Source organism: Lontra canadensis, unplaced genomic scaffold (genome assembly GCF_010015895.1).
Source record: "Lontra canadensis isolate GAN:19392208 unplaced genomic scaffold, GSC_riverotter_1.0 scaffold94, whole genome shotgun sequence".
Lineage (NCBI taxonomy): Eukaryota > Metazoa > Chordata > Mammalia > Carnivora > Mustelidae > Lontra > Lontra canadensis.
The window spans coordinates 2,946,105-2,954,448 of record NW_022631088.1 but is presented as its reverse complement, the minus strand read 5'-3'; positions in this window follow the sequence as shown (position 1 = coordinate 2,954,448).

Sequence of the window (8,344 nt, the reverse complement as noted above, 5' to 3'; positions counted from 1 at the left end):
TTTATTTATTTATTAGAGAGTGATCACAAGTAGGCAGAGAGGCAGGCGGGGGAGGGGGGCAGGCTCCCTGCTTAGCAGAGATCCCGATGTAGGGCTTGATCCCAGGACCCCGAGATCATGACCTGAGCCGAAGGCAGAGGCTTAACCCACTGAGCCACCCAGGTGCCCCTATTCATTTATTTTTTGAGAAAAAGAGAGAGTGCACAAGCAGAGGGAGAGGGAGAAGCAGACTCCCTGCCGAGTAGGGAGCCTGATGTGGGGCTCGATCCCAGGACCCTGGAATCATGACCTAAGCCAAAGGCAGACACTTAATGGACTGAGCCACCCAGGTGCCCTGAAAATTATCATTTTTTAAAAAGAATGAGGAGCGGTGGAAGGAATAAGGACCAGATGAACAAAATTTCCAGGGGGAAAAATACCCTCCAAGGCGAACTGATGATAGATGATTATTTTCTTCTCCCAGACATTTGTTGATTTGGGGCATCTCCAGTGAGCAGCATTGCCCCGAGCAGGGAGACTCTAATGGGAAAAAGAGAAACGAACAGTGTGTGGTTCTTGCAAGGACTGTGTCGTGGGTTGGGCACTAGAGGAGCCTGGAAAGCCAAGCCAGTTTTCCCCATGGAACATTTGCTGGGTTCTGGAGCACTGCAGCCAGCTGAGTACTGGCTGGGCTAGAAAGGCAAGTCCCACAGTCTTGCAGTGTTTAAAGACGTGGGGGCTAAAATAATGACTGCCCCACCTCAAAATACTGGCCAGATTTTGAACCTGGGTGGTTTGGGAGGCTAAAGAGCTAACCTCAGAATTTCAGAAGAGAATTTGAAGGACTAGAGCAATACGGGCTGGCCAGGCTTTCAACCCCAAATCCAAGAGGGTCACTCTTAAGGGACAGGGACAATCCAGAAAAAGATTCAATTTTACCAGAACTGTAGCTCTGCCCCAACTCCTCTCAGTGCCTGATTACATTGAGGTGACTGGTTCCCTTGGGATGGAGGGTAAGGGAGAGGAATAACATAGTCTGAAGTCCTACCCTTTTTTTTTCCTTTTTGAAGATTATTATATGTTTTTTATTTTAATTCCAATGTAGTTAACATAGTATTAAATTAGCTTCAGGTATACAATATAGTGATTTAACAATTGTATATATTACTCGGTGCTCATCAATATACCCTTCTTTTATACCCCACATGCAACCTACAATCAGAAATTATAAAACATGTACAAAAGGGGATAGAAAATGGGGCCTATGAACAGGAGAAAAAAGAAACAATAGAAGCAGACCCACCGATGATCCAGACATTGGAGCTGGCAGACAAGGACTTAAAAATAACTATCGTTAATAGTTATTAACTATTTGTGAACTTGAAGATGGATTAATAGGAGGTATCTACTCTGAGGTATAGGGAGAGGAAAAAAAAAAAGAATAGAGAAAGCAGGGACAGCTGGGTGGCTCAGTCGGTTAAGCATCTGACTCTTGGTTTCAGCCCTGGGGGTGATCTCAGGGTCCCAGGATGGAGCCCTGTGTTGAGCTCTGTGCTCAGCAGGGAGTCTGCTTGAGGATTCTTTCTCCCTCTGCGTCTGCCCCTCCTGTGCCCGACTTTCTCTCTATCAAATAAATTGGGAAAAAAAAAAAAAGAGAGAAATGGGAGCCTAAGGAACAAACGAGATTCCAGTATATGAGTGATGGAAATTCCAGAAGGAGAGCGAGGTTAGGATCAAAATAAACCAGAAATGACCCAAATGTCTCTCTAGCAATAAGGAAGAACAGACCACGGGTGCACATACCAACATTGACAAATCTCAATGACACGTCGACGAAAAAAGCCAGACGTGAAAATGTGCCTTCTAGGGGCGCCTGGGTGGCTCAGTGGGTTAAGCCTCTGCCTTCAGCTCGGGTCATGATCCCAGGGTCCTGGGATCTAGCCCCGCATCAGGCTCTCTGCCCAGCAGGGAGCCTGCTTCCCCTCTCTCTCTGCCTGCCTCTCTGCCTACTTGTGATCTCTGTCTGTCAAATAAATAAATAAAATCTTAACAAAACAAAACAAAAACAACAAAAAAAAAAACTTACCACATTTAAAAAAAGAAAAGAAAAGAAAATGTGCCTTCTATGGTTCCATTTCATGAAATTCAAGAACAGGCGAAACAAAGCTATCGAGATGTCAGACTCGTGGTTGGGGCTGAGGGTTACCCATAGGAAGAGGTGTGAGTGCAGGGTCACAGCCTCACCCAGTATCCTGACAACTCTCCGAAGGCTGTGTAGGCAAGGATTGAGGTGACTGACTTGAGCCTTGACAGAATGCATGACAATTCCTCCTGCAGCAAGGAGGCCCCAGGCAGCCGGGTGGGGAGCCTCCCCATCTGTGGGAGATCACCACGAGCCCATGCCTCATCCCATCCCTCTAGTTACGGTTGAGTGCAGGGTTCGTCACCTGCACCCCCCCCACCTCCTCGTAGAGAGCAGCCTGAGGCCATGCCCCTGCTTGGCTATAGTTTACAGTTGGCTCCTTCGCCACACTGACCTCCCACCATACCTCCTGTCCCGGTCCCTCCAGTTCGATGTCCTCCTGTGGGACTAGGGGTGTGAGAAGTTGGCACCATGCTGGTCTTCCTTTTGCCGTCTGTGAGTAAAAAGCCATCTGGATGCCCTGGGGCTTGTCTCCTTCCTAGCTGAGTCTATGACATGAGACAGTCTATGGGCCTAGTGACGGCAACAGTGACTCTTGTGCCCCGTTAGCCCCAACACCGCACTTCCTGTAGGACCAATAAGGCCAGTCTCTCTGGAGAAGAGATAGGGCTGTACGGAACATCAGGTCAAGTAGGAGAGAGAAATCTGCCTCCCTCAGTGTCCACTTCGTGCTGACGTGTTTGGTGACGTCAGAGACAGGCAGTTTTTGGCCATCATCCCTGATCCCAAATAGTTCCATTAGAGTTTTTTTTTTTTTTAAGATTTCACTTTTAAGTAATCTCTACCCCTAACGTGGGGCTCGAACTCCCAACCTCCAGATCAAGAGTCACACGCTCTACTGACCGAGGCCACCAGGAGCCCCATACATTGGTGTTTAGGGTTAGAAGTCAAAGACGGAGTTTCTCACCGAGCTGAAGAAAGCACACAGCAGTACTGCTCACCCTCTTACTGTGATGGCAACGGAACGCTACCTGGTGATCAGGGGCAGTCCGCCACTCTGAAATGCAATGGGGTCCACTCTTACAGTGAGTGAGACAGGAGGGAAATGAGAGATTGGAACAAAAGTCCGGTGAAACCATAGAAGCAAGACTCATCTGACTAGCAAACGAGGGTGCTTTGCCCCACAGGCTGACGAGGAATAGAGGTCCTCCTGGTGCTTCACAATTGACCCCATGCTCCATGCCCCCCTGGCTACGACCGTGCCGGCCAATGTCACGGATGTGGCAGAGGAAGATATAGATAAGTTAGGGCTTGTGCAGTGGGTCTTCACGGTTATACTGAAATGGCGGCCTATCCAAGATGAACTCCTGTCATCTGACGGGCATCCTCAGATCATGCTGGGAGAAGCTACCCCTTCCGTTCAGTGCTCGGGAACCTGCATTCATAACGGAGACCACAAGTGTCCAGATAACTAAAAGTCATCCGAAGTCAGCTCGAACGTTTGCTTACCACCACCAGGCTGCAGGAGAAATGGAGTCTTCTCTTGTTCTCTGAGGATGTCTCCGGGAAACTATTCAGCTACTGCATGATAATTTTTTCCAGAATGGAAGCCTTGGCAAAGGCCAAGATAATGCACCCCAGGCCAAGGCTGGGGGAGAAACCAGGCCATCTGGACCTGGCTATTGTGCCAGGGGTTCCCGAAAGAGGAAAGTGATAATCTTACTGTGACCAAAAAAAAAAAAAAAAAAAATCTCTCTGGTTATCACGTCCTGGGACGGCCAATGGGACTTAATCATGTGGGCCATGACTGCGCCAGCTTTGCCATGTCCTCTGAACAGACAGGAGAGACACCGAAAAAGCCCTGACCTTCCCGCTGAAGTTTGTGCTGTTCAGACTACTGTTGGACCCAACACTTTCTGCGCTATCCTGGACCCCCTTCATAGACAAATTGGGGCTGTTTGGAGGCCAAGGTCCTTTTATCCCCAGGGGAAACCAGAGGCCTTATGTAGTGGTTGAGGTGAATTAGAAAACTGAGAACGATGAAAATTCCCAAACCCTCTCAGGCCTCCCGTGGGCCACTGTGATACTGGGGCATCCCCACAGGCGTGGATGAGAGCTCACCCTTACTAGATTTGGACAAATTGAACACTGGATTGCTGTAGTTCTGGAGCGGGCCCTTTTGAGCCAACACACACCCAAGTGGTTGTAACTAATACTGTTGAATGTATTGTGGGAGCAGAAGTTTTGAGTATGTGTGTTAACGTCTCTTGATTGTAAGGGATGTTCCCAAAGGGGAAATGTCACGATTAGGATTGTGGTCATTAGGATAGGGACAAGTGGTCACCCTGAAGCAGAGCAGGACAGGGGGATGAAGAGGGGAGCTACTGTCTTGACGAAGGAGCTAGTAGATTTAAGGGAGCTCAAGGACCTGATATCTCCTTATAATAGTCCTGAGTGGCCACTAATAAAGGTCAGTTGCCTGTGATGCCTCACAGATTATTACAAGTCCCAGAGCTCATGGCACAGACTGAAGAAGACACCTGGGTGTGGTGGGAGACATTGCTTGCTAATGCCTTTTTTAGCATCCCATTACATCCAAAGGATGAAAATCATCTTGCCTTCATTGGCTTGGGTTGCAGTACACCTTTCCAGTGATGCCACAGGACTAGCTGAATTCTGTGATTTGCCACCAGTCCTAACTCCTGTAGGAAGAGCATTATGACAACAGATTATGGGAACACGTGTCCCTGTTCACAACCCACAGAAAGCATGGTGGTTATCTCACATGTCCACTTGGCTGAGCCATAGTGCCCAGATACATGGTCAAACATTATTCTGGATGTTGCTGTGAAGGCTTTTTTGCGATTAACATTTAAATTGATGGTGTTTGAGGAAAAGCAAATCTCCCCCATATTGTGGGTAGACCTTATCGAATCAGCCAAAACCCTGCAGAGAACAAGAGACTGACCTCTCCCAGTCAAGAGGGAAGTCTGCAGCAGATGGCTTTTGGACTTGAACGGCTCTTCCCTGGGTCTCCCACCTCCCAGCTTTCAGACTTTAAGTGTAGCATTAACTCGTCTCTGGGTCTCCAGCCTGTTGGTCTACCCTCCAGACTTTTGACTTGCCAGCTTCCATTGTTGCAGGAGCTTATTCCTTTAAACACACATGCATCCATACATCCTACTGGTTCTTCTCTGGAGACTCTTGACTAAAACAGGCTACCCACGGAAAAAGGACACTTTGACCATGAACATCAGTGGAACCAACTGGTTAGACCTGTACCAGGTAAGAACTACAGCCACCTGGATCGATGATCACACAGGACATGGCTGGCTGGCTGTAACCCAGGGCTTGGCTGATACCCCTGGACTATCGGCCAGTGCGTGTGGCCTAAGATGCCAACACTACAAGCTACACAGGGGAGTGACAGAAGTCTGGGGCACTGAACCTGGCTGGTCGTGACAAAGAGACTAGATGGGTCTCCTGCTTTCTGCTCAGTGGTACTCCTGGGCCATGACTGCTATCGGCAGCTTTTTCCAGATATGGACAGCAATTCCCGTCTGCACAGTAGATGTGGGGCGTGCCATTCAAAGACTCCTAAATGCGTGGGGTTGCACATATGCGTTCTCCAAACATCCAATCAGACAGTGGTGCTTTCATGCCCAAAAGCACTCAGCCGTGGTAACTACCCGCAGCGTTCCCCGGACATTTCATGCCCTGTATCACTGACAGGTAGCAGGTGCCAACGAAAGATGGAATGCGCCCTTAAAGGAAAAACTAAAAAAAGGTAAGTAGATGACAGACCCTCAGCTCCCGAGCGCACCCTTGAGATGAAGCAGTGTGATTTCTGAACATGGCAATTCCAGGAAGGGGCGGTTCTCATCCAGATAGTGTTTAACTGTAAGGTTGAGAGGAAGAAAAGAGGCCTTGACTCACTGTAACCCCATATTTAGTTCCCTTTACTCTTTCTTCTCCCCTCTCATCCCTACCTCCAGGAAACCAGGCTCCTGGGCCCTACAGCAGCAAAAAAGAGCCAGGGGTGGGAGAGCCTAACCTAGTGCTTCTCCTGCTGCTCTGGTTATGCCTGAGGACATTAGGACTCTACTGGCCTGCCAAATACAAACCAGTCTGAAGTCTGTAGTACAAGTGGTGACGGACAATCCTTTTGCTCTGGGCTTTGCGCTGGCCAGTCAAGGCAGCATATTCACGGCTCCCAACAACTCTTGTAGCACTCGAGTTAATGAATAAGGAAAAATGGAGTGATCTATCTCTCGACTTACAAACAGGGTGGCTCTAAGGTTGATCCCAGTGGCATCTGGGACATCATGGTTTGGCTCTAAGGAGGGAGCCTGGCTGTGGTCTCTCCTCCACCTGGGCCCGATCACTCCACCCGGAGGCACAGTTGTGGTCACTGTCATCTGATGTTAAGACAAAAAGAAAGAATTTGGTCCAAGCTCCCATCAGCACGACTAGCTCTCTGATGGAGAGGCTATGCTCCTGCAAAGAATTCTTGGCTGGATACGTGAAAGGTTGGGGCAGCAGGAAGTAGAGCGGCAGGGAGCACAGAGCCCTGATGCTCTTGCCCAGCGCCCGAGAGGCCACGAAGGTGAGGCTTGACCACAGAAGCACCCAAGTCTTGGCAGAACGTTTTCTTTTCTTTTTCTTTTCTTTTCTTTTTTTTTTTTTTTTAAGATTTTATTTATTTATTTGACAGAGAGAGAGAGATCACAAGTAGGCAGAGAGGCAGGCAGAGGGAGAGGGGGAAGCAGGCTCCCCGCTGAGCAGAGAGCCTGATGCAGGGCTCTATCCCAGGACCCTGAGACCATGACCTGGGCCAAAGGCAGAGGCTTAACCCACTGAGCGCCCAGGCACCTGGCAGAATGCTTTCTGATTCTGCCTGGAGCCAGAGGACAGAAGCAGCCTGACAGTGTGGGGACACTGTCACCAGGCCCTCTCTCATCCCTCCTCCTAGCTCATCTGTGGGGCTTTCCACGAGGCCCCTCCCTCCGTGTCAAGGGCAGCTGCAGGCCGTGAAAATGGCTCGATTGTTGCTGAGTTGGCTCCCTAGCCACGGAGAGACCTACGTCCTCACAGCCGATCACTCCGTCCGTCCCCCAGTTCACTCTTGTCCTCTAACTTGGGAAAGCTGACACCACACTGGTCTTGCTTTTGCTGTCTGAGTAGAAAGCTATGTGGATCCGTGGGGTGTGTGTGGGGGTGTTCTTACTGGCTGAGGCTAGGGAAATGCGGCAGGCTCACCTAGCAGCTTCCGCAGTGACCCTCGTGGTCTGTTAGCCACCATGCTGTGCTTAGGGACTGCTTGACCTCTTGACAGAGAGGATCATTTTGGGGGTGATGGGAATGTTCTGTTTTGATTGGAGTGGTGATTATCCTTGTGGATATATTTATCAAAACTGATTAAGCTGTATACACTTAAGACTTGTGCCATCATGGGGCACCTGGGTGGCTTAGTGGGTTAAAGCCTCTGCCTTAGGCTTGGGTCATGATCTCAGGGTCTTGGGATCCAGCCCTGCATTGGGCTCTCTGTTCTGCGGGGAGCCTGCTTCCCCCTCTCTCTCTGTCTGCCTGTCTGCCTACTTGTGATCTCTCTCTGTTAAGTAAATAAATAAATTCTTTAAAAAAAAAGAGAGACTTGTGCCATCAACTGTGAATTATATGTCACATTTTTTAAAAACCACACACACACAAAAAAAACCCCACCAGGGAACAAATAAGAGGTTTTGAAAATTATGATTGCCAAAATGAAAAATCCAATAGAAGGCTGGAAGATAAATTTCCCTGTACACAGGGCAAAACACAGAGGCCTAGGGAACCATGAACCTAGCCTAGGTCTAACACCTTAGTATCGGGCCTTTCGGTTTGTAAATAAACCTAGAAGAATGTTTGTGGTGATAAGAGATGGGAGTTAAAACAATGAGATGACAGTTTAAGTAACAATTTTTTTAAAAACTGTAAGCAATATTCAACAGTTTGTCACTGATAGCACAATCCTTTGGGGGAGCAACGGATCTCCAAGTAGGCTCACACAGGTCTGTATCTTTAAGGCCCAGGTAATCTCACTGCTGCGAATCTGTCCGAAGGTAACACTATAAGAAGAAAAATGTGGAATTCAGGAAGATGTTCACTGCGTATGTTTATGACGCTGCAAAATTATGAACCACCCAGACGCCCAGGGAAAGAAGAACCACCAGGAAGACGGTG